Below are 12,138 nucleotides of genomic sequence, written 5' to 3' on the forward strand. Positions count from 1 at the left end.
TATATTTAAATTAAATATAAAATAAGTATACGAAATCTGATTCGAACCGATGTGCCTTCCCACCTTGTAAGATCCAAATATTTCATTAATTAAAATTTTATCTGGCTATAACTGAAATGAATGAACATAACCACCACTTATGATAGATATATTGTTGAAAATTTCTCAACAAGGGTTTATTCATTACTGCAGTTAAGAAAAGTCCAAAATCCTTATGTTACAAAACTGAAACATCCTGCATACACATTTTTGACCTAGTTGATTGCGATCAAAAGGGGATGTGCATAACTAGATGTTACAACAGTCCCAAATACAAAATTTCAATATTCTATGGCTAATCGTTTTGAGTTATGCGAGATACATACATACATATATTCACATGTACGTATATACAGATATCACGCTGATACTGTTTCAAAATGATTCAGAGATGGTCAAAATGAATATTTTCATTGAAATCTGAAAACCAGGATTTTTCGTACAAGGAAGTATATAAATATGTGGAAAATCTCTAACAGATTCTCTGTAAAGCGGTAAAAATGGTTAGTTTTGTTAAAAGTTGATCACAACAGAATAGGCTAAACTATGTGATGAAATGGGCGAAAAGAAAAAAGTTCCTTCTTTTCCATACAGAATTCAGATGGTTATCATAGAGGAAAGTGTTAACCCGGTTCTTGGAATTGCAAAATGAATTATTTTTAAAAAACTTAAATGTGAATTTACAAGGACATGATAAAACATTTTACTGACAAAGTTCATGCTTTAATTAGAAAGCTTAATATCTGGATTATTCACCTTCAAAGCAAACATTTTGTTATATTTCAACTCACTTCAGATTATATTGAGACAAAGACACTATTATTCATCACAGATACCAAGAAGATGCATTTGCATGAACTAAAAATTCATTTGGCGGAGTATTTCCTGAAAGATAAAAATGTATTTTCAAAAAGGGTACTGAATCTATTTAGTGAAAACGTTGCAGCTGCTAAGTTATCAGTTGGGATTCACCACCAGCTCATTGAAATGTCTGCCGATAAAATGTTACAACTACAATTCATATCTGAAAATTTAGATACATTTTGGCTTGCTGGTCAAAGTGATTATGGAAATTTAGTCACAGAAGCATTAAAAATATTAATCCCTTTTTGCCATGTCTTACCTATATGAAAAAAGTTTTTTGTCTATGGTTGCGCTAAAACTAAATAAAGGGATCGGTCTTTTATCACTTGAAAACAATTTCCTTTTATGTGTTTCTAACATAGATCCACGTACGAAGAAACTGTTAAGTGAAAAACAAACACAACCATCTAATTAATTTGTTTTTTTAAATGCGAACTTATAAGTACACGTGTAAATAATAGTAACACGTTTATAATAAATGAACTTTTTTCTCATAAAATGGTTTCATTATTGCTTACATGTAGTTTTAGGCAAATTCCACGATCCCTTTCATATAATAGTGATTCTCAGGTTGAGAAATGTTGCTGTTGGTGATTGACTGATGTGAAAGTATCATTACAGCCCAAATTAAAGAGAATGACTAAGGCTTAATTTGTAATTTTATCTTTGTCCCGCTATTTAAGTATTATCTCCTTATCTGATGTATTACAGTTATGTATATTCATTGTTAATGCAAGTCATTTTTTGGAGTTCAACCACAAACAGTCAGAATACAAAGAAAGATTTTTCGTGTCCATCCATGACATTCGTGAAAAATCCAGCTGTAGACATTAAATATACTAACATTTCCTAGTATTTATTTATATAATTACATTTTTTTTTCAAGTCCAATCCACCTAAATTTATAACTTTATCGGGAAATCACAACTGCCGTAGAGATGAATTTTCGTTTCCACTGCACAGAACTGCTGCTAAAATATATAATAAACTTCTAAAACATTGATTTTATTAACAATTTCAAAAATATCTGTTGAAATTTATAAAAGAGAAAAGCTATTATGCAATAAATGGATTTTTGACAGACAACAAATATTACGGTTGTACAATACAAACAAATAAAACCAGAAATCAGCAACATAAGAAACTTAAGAGAACTGTAAAGTAGACTAGCAATTGAAAGGTGCCACGGTCAGATAAAATTCACAATTATTGGTAATTACATCTTCATCAGTAATGATAACATAGCCAGCCAACTAACTGCAAGTACCCACATATATTAGTAGTAAACATATACATCTTATTTACAAGTATCAAAATTCATTAGGTAAAAGCATGATGCAGAATCTGGCAAATTGCAGTATGATTTTACATACTTGCCAACATTCTACAAAAATCATTACTCCGTCATTACATCAGACAGCAACTCTCAACATCCAAGCACACAATAAAAAATAAATGCAACAGAACATACAGAGATGTAAGGACAATGATTATGGATAAGATAATTCTGGAACAAGCCAAAAAGACGCTAAGAAATCTAAACATTGGCTTTATAGGCTAGCTCCAACCATTTGATTCCATTCCATTACAAGCTATTTGACATACTATATATATATAAAAATAATCTCCTAGTTTTTTATCTTCAGTCATTCGCTGGTTTGATACACCTCTCCAAGATTCCCTATCTAGAGTGTCAGTTGTTTCATTTCAGTATACCCCCTACATCCTACATCCCTAAAACTTTGTTTTACATATTCCAAATGTTGCCTGCCTAAACAATTTTTCTCGTCTACCTGTCCCTGCAATATCAAAGCGCCTACAGCTTAACTATATTTTTCCACATGCTTCTTTCTTCATCAATCTGCCGCAACACCTTTTCTTTTCTTCTCGGATCTACGATCATCCAAGTTTCACTTCCATATAAAGCTAAGCTTCAAACATACACTTTTAAAAATGTTTTCCTGATGTTTAAATTAATTTCTGACTGAAAGCTCATTACACATATGAAATTTGGCATTTTATATTGTTCCTATTTCATCAATCTTTAGTAATTCTACTTCCTAAATAACAAAATCCTTCTACCTCCATAGTCTTTTCACATCCTATTGTTATCCTCAGTGGTCCATCTACTTTATTTCTACTGCATTTCATTACTTTCATTTTGTTCTTGTTTATTTTCATGCAGTAGTTCTTGCATATGAGTTCATCCATGCCAATCACTGTTTCTTCTAAATCTTTTTTCTCTCGGCTAGAATTATTATATTATCAGCAAATTTTAGCATCTTTATCTTTTCATCTTGCACTGTTACTCCAGATCTAAATTGTTATTTAACATCATTAACTGCTAGTTCTATGTAAAGATTAAAAAGTAACAGGATAGGGAACATATCCTTGTCAGACTCCCTGTTTTTATTACTGCTTCTTTCTTATGCTCTATGATTATTACTGTTGCAGTTTGGTTCCTCTAAATGTTAGCGATTGTTCTATCTCTATACTTGAACCCTAAATTTTTTAAAGTGCTTAACATTTTCTCCAATCTACATTATCAAATGTCTTTTCTAAGTCTATAAATGCCATTTATGTCAGTTTTTTTCTTTAATTTTCCTTCTACTATTAATCTAAGCACTAAAATTGCTTCCCTTGTCCCTGTACGTTTCCTGAAACCAAATCAGTCTTCTCCTAACACACTTCTTCCACTCTCCTCTCAATTCTTCTGTACAGAATTGTAGTTAAGATTTATGATGCACAAGCAGTTAAGTTAACTTTTTTGTATTCTTCACATTTATCTGCTCCAGCTTTCTTAGGTATCATGACAGTAACACTCTTTTGAAGTCTGACAGAACTTCCCCTTTTTGTAAATAACTTTACCTTTCTTTACTTTACTTTTTGTTTAACTTGTGTACCCACCAGTTAAACTCTCCTAGTTATCAAACTTCTACCAACAGCTATGTCCACTTGGAAATCCCAGAATTTCTTCTTCACAAAAAGTGATGACTGATGAAACTGATATTAAACAGAGCATTTTCAAGGTGATTTCTTGTGGTTTTGCCTGGCATTAACCCAGTCAAAGACAGCTCTTGAAACAGTTCTCTATACCCTCAATTATATTTTTCATGCTGACTATCAGTAGCTATTTGAGACCACCAGAACACAGCTAGACCAACCAATGACATTACATAGCCAATAAATACAAGATTATGCATGTGGAAAGAGTAAAAGGTAATAATGGCTTTATTTAAGCAATTACAATTAAAGACAACTTACAAATATCTCAAGAAATAATAAAACATTCAGATCAATCTTAACCCTGTGATACAGCTGCTAGAAATAGATGCAACATGTAAAAAATTGTGTAGGAGATTAACATTATGCCACCCACTGACCAAATACTGTTACACAGAATCATTAGGTCTGGTTATTGAAAGAATATGCTGAAATTGAAAGATTTATCCTGATGATTCAATATGAAGCGACTAACACCAGGAATCATCAGAAATGTACAATACATAACATCATTCATATCTGTATCAAAGGAAAATAATGTACAACAGAAATAACAAAGAAAATTTGAAAAACATTCCTGTAACTGAAATAATAAAAATATTTGGCACTACCTAGAAATGGAACACATCATTCACCTTATTGTCTTATTTACTTCTGAACATCTTAAAACTTAACTACCAAACTCAAATTATTCACTCCATCCAAGAAACTTTTTTTTAGATTTCTTATACATGGTTTCTGCTGATATATTTAAATAATAAACAATTTTTTTAATCACCTTAGCAAAAAGATTTATTTTCTCAAGATCTTTCAGATGTTTTCAAACCATCATCAGGAGATTAAAAATATTATTATGTATCAAAAATTAAAATGAGAATACAGTCATGACTGTTAGAATGTCAACAGTATAATGAAGATAATATGGTGAATTCTGGTGGAATAAAATATAATTAAAGGAAACCATATTATAAAATATGATAAATATTTATAATTTATTTTTTTACTTATCGGGCAAAATTATTGTTGGTTAACAGATTAAACAATAACTGTCTCTTAATTTACCATAAGATTTTTGAAAAGCTGTTAAAATGTTATTCACTTGCGATTTAGCAGCTAATGGTTGCACACTAATCAATACTACTGCATAGCATAGAAAAAGTAAACATGATTCTTTTTTTTTAATATATTTTTGTATTTACATAAAAATATCATTTATTACCGTAAGTTTCTCCATTATCAGGAATAACAACTACTATCAATTCCGCTCCAAAATCTTTATAGACTTCTAGTTCTTTAACAATTTCTTCTTTCCTCGCAGAAGGTTTTATCACCAAATGTTTTATATTTGGTTGAGGATGAATGGAAACTCCAACTTCCCTTCCTATTTTTTCCATTTCACGAGCAAATTTCCTGTGAAGTACAAGTCAAAGATCAACATTTACCCTTGATTACTTTAAAAATTAAGTCAATAAATTAATGATTAGAAATTTAAATTTTGATAATGGTAAGGTTTTCTTTACTAAAACTCTCAAGGATATTCTGTGTAGAGCTTGAAGTAAAGCGATAGGAGGAATCACACTGGTGCTAAAACTGTAAGTTGAGTTAGCACCAACACTTCACTGAGGGCCACGTCAGAAGAGTCAAAATCTCAGATAATGGCGTTTCTTTTAAGAGTCAAACCTCAGAAATGTTTTGCAAGTCAGAAAACTGATGAAAAGCAGACCACATTGTAGTAGATGTTGCTCCTGATTACTCTTTAATGAGTGTTGTTTTTTTAATTTTTCACGATTCATATTTATAATTTAAAAATCCATTCACTAACCACATATTTATTAATAATACCAGCAATTTTATATTATGGCAATATATCAAGCTACAATATAGCGTTACAAAAATTCTCATTTAAAAAAGGATGAAATCAAAATAGAGTTAATACTAAAATTATTTCAATATTTATTTACGTAATTCATATTTTGATAAAATAATTTTTTTTATATTACAAATCTTACAGTATTTTTAACAAGAAAAAAAAATTGACAATTACTTTATATAAAAGGCAATTAAAACAAATTTTACACCGTAACATAAAAGAAATCAATTATGTAGATATTTCTACGTATTCAAGAATAGAATTTTCATAACTAATTTGTTCACAGTGTTGTAGAAGCTGTTTAACTAAAATGGAGAAAAAACAGAAAGCAGCATTTCAATTGAGCATTTGCATAGCTCAAATTCAGTTTGAATTAAAATCCTACCGGTTCCCTTTTTCAAAATATCACAAAAACCTTTTTTTCGCATTTTATCACTTGCAGTTGGAAAAGCGAATGGATATGCAAATATGACTGGACCGATTGTATTACTGTAAAATCTTTGTATTAATATGAATTATATAAGTAATTATAGTCAATATGACAACAAATATAATAACTAATTTATCTTACTAATAAGTGATCTAGAACTATGTAGATTTTTAAGGATTTCAAGACATCTGTAGTTTGTTTATGTGCTTATCTAGCTCTTTACTATCTGTAGAAGAAACTTTCTTTGTACAAAAGTAACTGCTCATAATTCTGTATATTGCTTTGACTGCTGAAACATACAACAATCTCAAAGGCCCAAAGTCACCATAGATCTCCACAGCAAAACGTTTATCGGCCTCATTCAGTAATACTCTGAAGGCATTTCCTTCAAAAATGTCTTCCTTATAATTACGGAATGAGCTTTAACTTAAGACAGACACAGCAAAGCCTTTTCACAACTTACAAGAAGAACCAAACATTCCAAAACAAATGATTTATATTCCCTTGTAAAATATGTAGTTTAGGAATAATGCATTTCTGAATAACATAAATGCTTGTCAAATAATGATGGATTAGCAATGTTGTGGCAAAACTTAGCAACATTTTTATTTTTGCTCACGGAACAAAACACTGATGTTACAATTCACTCGATTAAATGAAACAATAAGGGCATGAAAATATTGCTGTTGCTGTTTGCTAAACACTGTGATTAAAATTTTGATATCCAATACAAACTTGAATGAAATGTTGTTTATGTTAGTCAATTTGAATGGCAATTTAATGTTGTCTTTTATATGAAGAACTACCCACAATAAAAATCAATCTATTGACACTCATTAGCACACTTTTATGACCTGTTGTTCCAACCTTTCAATTTGTATTTCTGCACATACTCTCGGATTCTAATGAATCGGTCCACAGAAAATTATTGGAGTAAGTACAAAATAAATCTGCTGGATGAAACATCTTACTCATGACAGCCATGTTTATTTTTCAATCCATTATAGCTTCATAAATATTAATTTTATCAAAATGCATGTTTGCTAAAATATTAAGCCTTTTATTTTGAACAAAATGACATTTAATTTTTAAAAATCAGTTAATAAATAGCAGAGTATGGCAGAAAATGATGTAATTTTGTATCTATTTTCATGTCCTCCACTTTACGTTCAATTCGATTAAATATTGTTTTTATTTATTGTTAATTTTGCTATTGTAAATTAGTATCAAATTAAGTAATAATTTTCTCACAATATTAGATCTAATAATTATAAAAATAAAACAACTCTCTGTATAATCTTATGTTAATTATTGTAGAACATTAGGTGTAATTTTTTTAAAAATAAACAGTTAACTATTGTTAAAAGTAATAAGAGATGTCCAAACGTCTTTTAGGAAACCTGTTTTCATATAGTTTTTTTGCTTCTGTCCTGTTGCAGTTTGCTAAACCATACATTAAATGCATGTCACACATTTCCATAAAAGGATATTCACTCCATGATGATAAAACAACGCAACTTAAAAAATAAACCAACAACACTGAATTTTAAACAAAACACTCACAAGTAAACAACGAGTTTAAATTACTTTAAAATTATATGGTTTTATTTTTAAATAATGTGCATGCGTTTTAACATTATTGACATGATCGTCAGCAGTAATAGTCACTGTGAAAAATTATTCAAAAGTAAAAATTAACATTAGCTGTTTTACTATCATTTTAAATTAAATTTTATTGCGAGAATTATTACTTAATTTGATAATAATTTACAATACCAGAACTAACAATAAATAAAAACAATAATATTTAACTGAATTGAATGTAAAGGATATGAAAACGGACACAAAATTGCAACAATTTTCTGCTATAACTTGGCTATTTGTTAACAGATTTAAAAAAATAAAATGTAATTTTGTTCAAAATTTTGAACAAAATAATAAAATTTGAACAAATAACATACATTTTGATAAAACTAATATTTATGGAGATACAACGGTTGAAAAAATAAAAATAGGTCCTGATTTTTTGCTAATTTTAAAACTTCATTACCAAAACATTTACCAAATATTAATGTGATTTTGTCTATCCGAACTTGAGAAATAAAATTTTTATACAAAAATAACAAATGTTATTTTTGTATAAAAATACAGGGAAAGGAGTGAAAGAAAAAATGCCATTTTTCCTAAGAATATTTTTTGTTTTGGTTTATTTTTACAAGTAGAATCCGAAAAATATACCCAGCCCAACATTTTATAAACACTCTATATCAGATTTAAAAGTAATAAAATTAAAATCATACGCACATGTCCGTTAGTTTGCCCAACTTTAAGTGATAAAATACAATAAAAAATTTTAGTGATATTTTGAAAACGGAAACAGATAGGATTTTAACTCAAATGGCTTTAATTCAAAGCTATGTAAATCCAAAAATCAAACACTGCTTTCAATTTTCTTCTGCATTTAATCCTATCACAACTTCTACAGCATCGTGTTATCTGTTATTTGAATTTATATCGAACATTATGTAACTTTTAAATTACAAAGCGTTTAAGTTTATATAATAAGGCCACGTCATGTAGTAATTTAGTTTAATTTAATTTTAGGTTACGAAACATGAAGTTAGTAATAAAATTATTACATAGAAAACTTACGTAACATAAAATACATGATTTTATTGAAAACTATGAAATAACAATGAAATTCTGTGATATTTTCTATAAAATTAATTATGCAGGCAGAAAGTAACAGAACGACCTAATCACTTATGCGATTTTCATATGCATGTAGCCTCATATTCCAATTTAGTCTTTTCATTTTAAAATATATTAAATAATTTACTTGTAAACAGATATATATGTATGTAACATTATTTCCTATGCTCATTGTTGTATAAATTATATTGATAACGGGCTGTACGCTGTAGCAGAATAATGGACTGTAGTATACATAAAATAATTACACACTGATTGATAACTAAATATACTATATTTATAAGATTAACAATATTAAACTATATTATTATGATGCAGAGGTCGTACTGGCGTGCATGCTTCCTCTTTCACTGTCGAACTCCGTTTGATCGTATACAGAATGTTCTTAATACTAAAGCTGCCCATAGGCAGCGCTGAGTGTCTGATTATAACCCAAACATATATTATTTTTAATTAATAAATAAAATTAACTTATACACTATCAATATTATTAATTACATAATTCATTAAAAAACGACTTTTGTTTTACATAAAGTAGTTCACAATCATGGGTGTGTCAAACTAATTTAGTAAATGCTTTGTTTCCAACATGATGTGGTACTCAGTAATTCTGAGTTACCACAGTACTGCAACGATCTAAATGTCAAAAGTCATTAAAATGAATTTTATTACATCACAAACAGGGCTTTTACATATCTCTCAGTATAAACACCGATCAGCTTATCTTGAACATAAGTAAAATATCACTTATCTTTTGAAACTTTTATGACATCCAGACCATTACTTACCTATTTGCACTGAAATATTTTTAATATTTATGGCAACTGAACATTTTACAAGACCATCCACATCCATCAGAATCCAATGTGAAAAATAACCATACAAATATACCATGATTATTTTTGGTTAAAAATAATGGGCAGATCCTTTAAAATTCTAGCTGCGCAGCAAAGAACAAGACAATTACTCACTTGCAAAAACATGTTTAATGCCGTGATAAAAATAATTAAAGAAAAATATTTAATAATCAAATTAAACGGTTAAACTTATTAAAATTACATTATCAATAAAATCAGGTCATAGTATTAATTCTGATTAAATACACTACCATTAAAAGATCTTCATCAGTTTCTTTCAGTTCAAAAATTTACAAATAGAAACTTATAACCTGCAGTTAAAGTAAGAGTATATTAAGTTTTATAAGTACATCTTTTAACTGTAAGTAAGCAAGTAAGTCAGTGAGTGAGTGAGTAAATAATACTTTCCAAATGGATTAGCTGTTAACTGAATATTCAGTTTTATAATGAATTTATATTAAGTATAGCGAATAAACAGTACAGTTTTACAAAAAAATTATATTACATATTTTTTAAAACAAAGGTCTTATCTACTTGAAATATTAACTCGATAAAAATCATATAAAACAAAATGGATAATTTAGAACAAGGTTTCCCAAACATTTTTGATTCTTGGTGACGTTGCTGAATCCAGATTTTACCAAAGTGCCCAATGTCAAATTTGCTACAATTTGACAAATTTTACCACGGGTTAGGTAAAAATAAATAAAACCCACTTTAGATCTGAAAGAAAATGTAACTGAACAACAATGAATTGAAAATAGAAATAAAATTATAATAACTGTATATATTTCATGACAAACTGAAATTGAAATAAAATTATGAAATTGTGTTTACAAATTTTGGGAACCACTGACTTAAAAAGATTACAAATACGCTTACATTAAAGAATCTTCTCTTGTTCTAAAATCCAAATTCAAAATACACCAATTTCTTAAAGAAGTGCCTTTCAAAAATTTTCCAGCTCTCCAGACTCCTTTTAATGGTCTTTTTTCTTCCTGTTCACAATAAAAAATATATCATTTCATTAACATTTCACTTAAAACAATATATTTCTTACTTAAAAAAAAATTGGATAAATTAAAATTAATCTACTCAGTGAATGGCATTGTATATAAATCAGAATGACTATGTATGGATTTTCACTTAAAGCTCTTGGATCGATGAACTAATCTAATTGATTCTTTACAACTTTGAGAAAAATTTTATGCACAAGTTTATCTAAACCTCCACAATGACATTAAAATTAGATGCATGTTATTTAAAATGTTTTATATGTAGTAGTATTATTCTAAGTCTATGACTGAATCACGTGCAAGAGAAAGTTATGCAGTTCCTGCAAATTAAACTTAGAAAATAGAAATTTCTTGTATCAACATCGTCGGGTTGAAAGTTCTTAAGATATTTAAAGAACCCTGAAAAATAGAGTATATTAAACACTATTCTAAATCAAGAGTACATTTTATTTCACAGCATCATTTATTATGTATAGTAACACTATGCACTACAAAATAATGTGGTCTATAAATAGCTAAAAACATGCATGTTTAATTTTTTTTTTTTTTGTAAGTAAAAAAGGTTTTGATTTCAAATTTTTGTCAATTTTCTGATTGGGTCTGATTTTCATTTATACAGATAACGCCTAAGTGGCATAACATGCCGACCATGTTCTTCATACCCTTTTGTTAAGTAAGACATGCTGTTCACAAACATTCATATATTTATAATTTTTTTCAATACTATTACTTCTCATAATTTTATATTTCTTTGAACAGGTTGAACCTACCATTGAGAATATTTTTAATAAAGAAAATTAAAGGTGTAGATGTCACAACAATTTTTTTTCTCTATACATGTTATTATAACCATATATTGATCACTTTTTTTTTTTTTTTTAGAATGTAAAAACACAAAGTTTGCAAATGCTGAATAGAATTTGACTTAGCGCTATGAAAAAAAAAAAATGAATGTAACTACCTGACAGCACTGGTTAAGACAGTAATGCTGAATTTATGAATAGTGTTGATTCTTATTTCAACAATAAACATTCATCAGAATTTATATTAACACTACAATTCATAATTATACACAATGATATGAAGTAAGGCTGAAATATATACTTATAAATGAAAATAGTAATAAGAGATCAAATTCTCCCACTATTCTGCCAACGGTCATGATGCAGTTTCAGGACTTATAGTTAGTTGACAAACAGTTCATTAAATTGAATAATATTAAAAAAATGAATATTTATAAGTTATATTTTTTAAGCGTTCAAAATTATATTCCATGAAAATTCATTTTGATTTTCTTGAAACAGATTTGTTTTCGAATAATTTCTCAAAATTATATTATATGTAATT

The 12,138-nt window shown here is 28.4% G+C and overlaps 1 pseudogene; it reads right to left on the minus strand.

Annotated features, from left to right (window-relative positions):
• Positions 1–12,138, minus strand: part of LOC142322803 (protein argonaute-2-like) — an 82,475-nt pseudogene that overhangs the window by 44,230 nt on the left and 26,107 nt on the right.

This window comes from Lycorma delicatula, chromosome 4, assembly GCF_047948215.1.
Source record: "Lycorma delicatula isolate Av1 chromosome 4, ASM4794821v1, whole genome shotgun sequence".
Taxonomy (NCBI): Eukaryota; Metazoa; Arthropoda; class Insecta; order Hemiptera; family Fulgoridae; genus Lycorma; species Lycorma delicatula.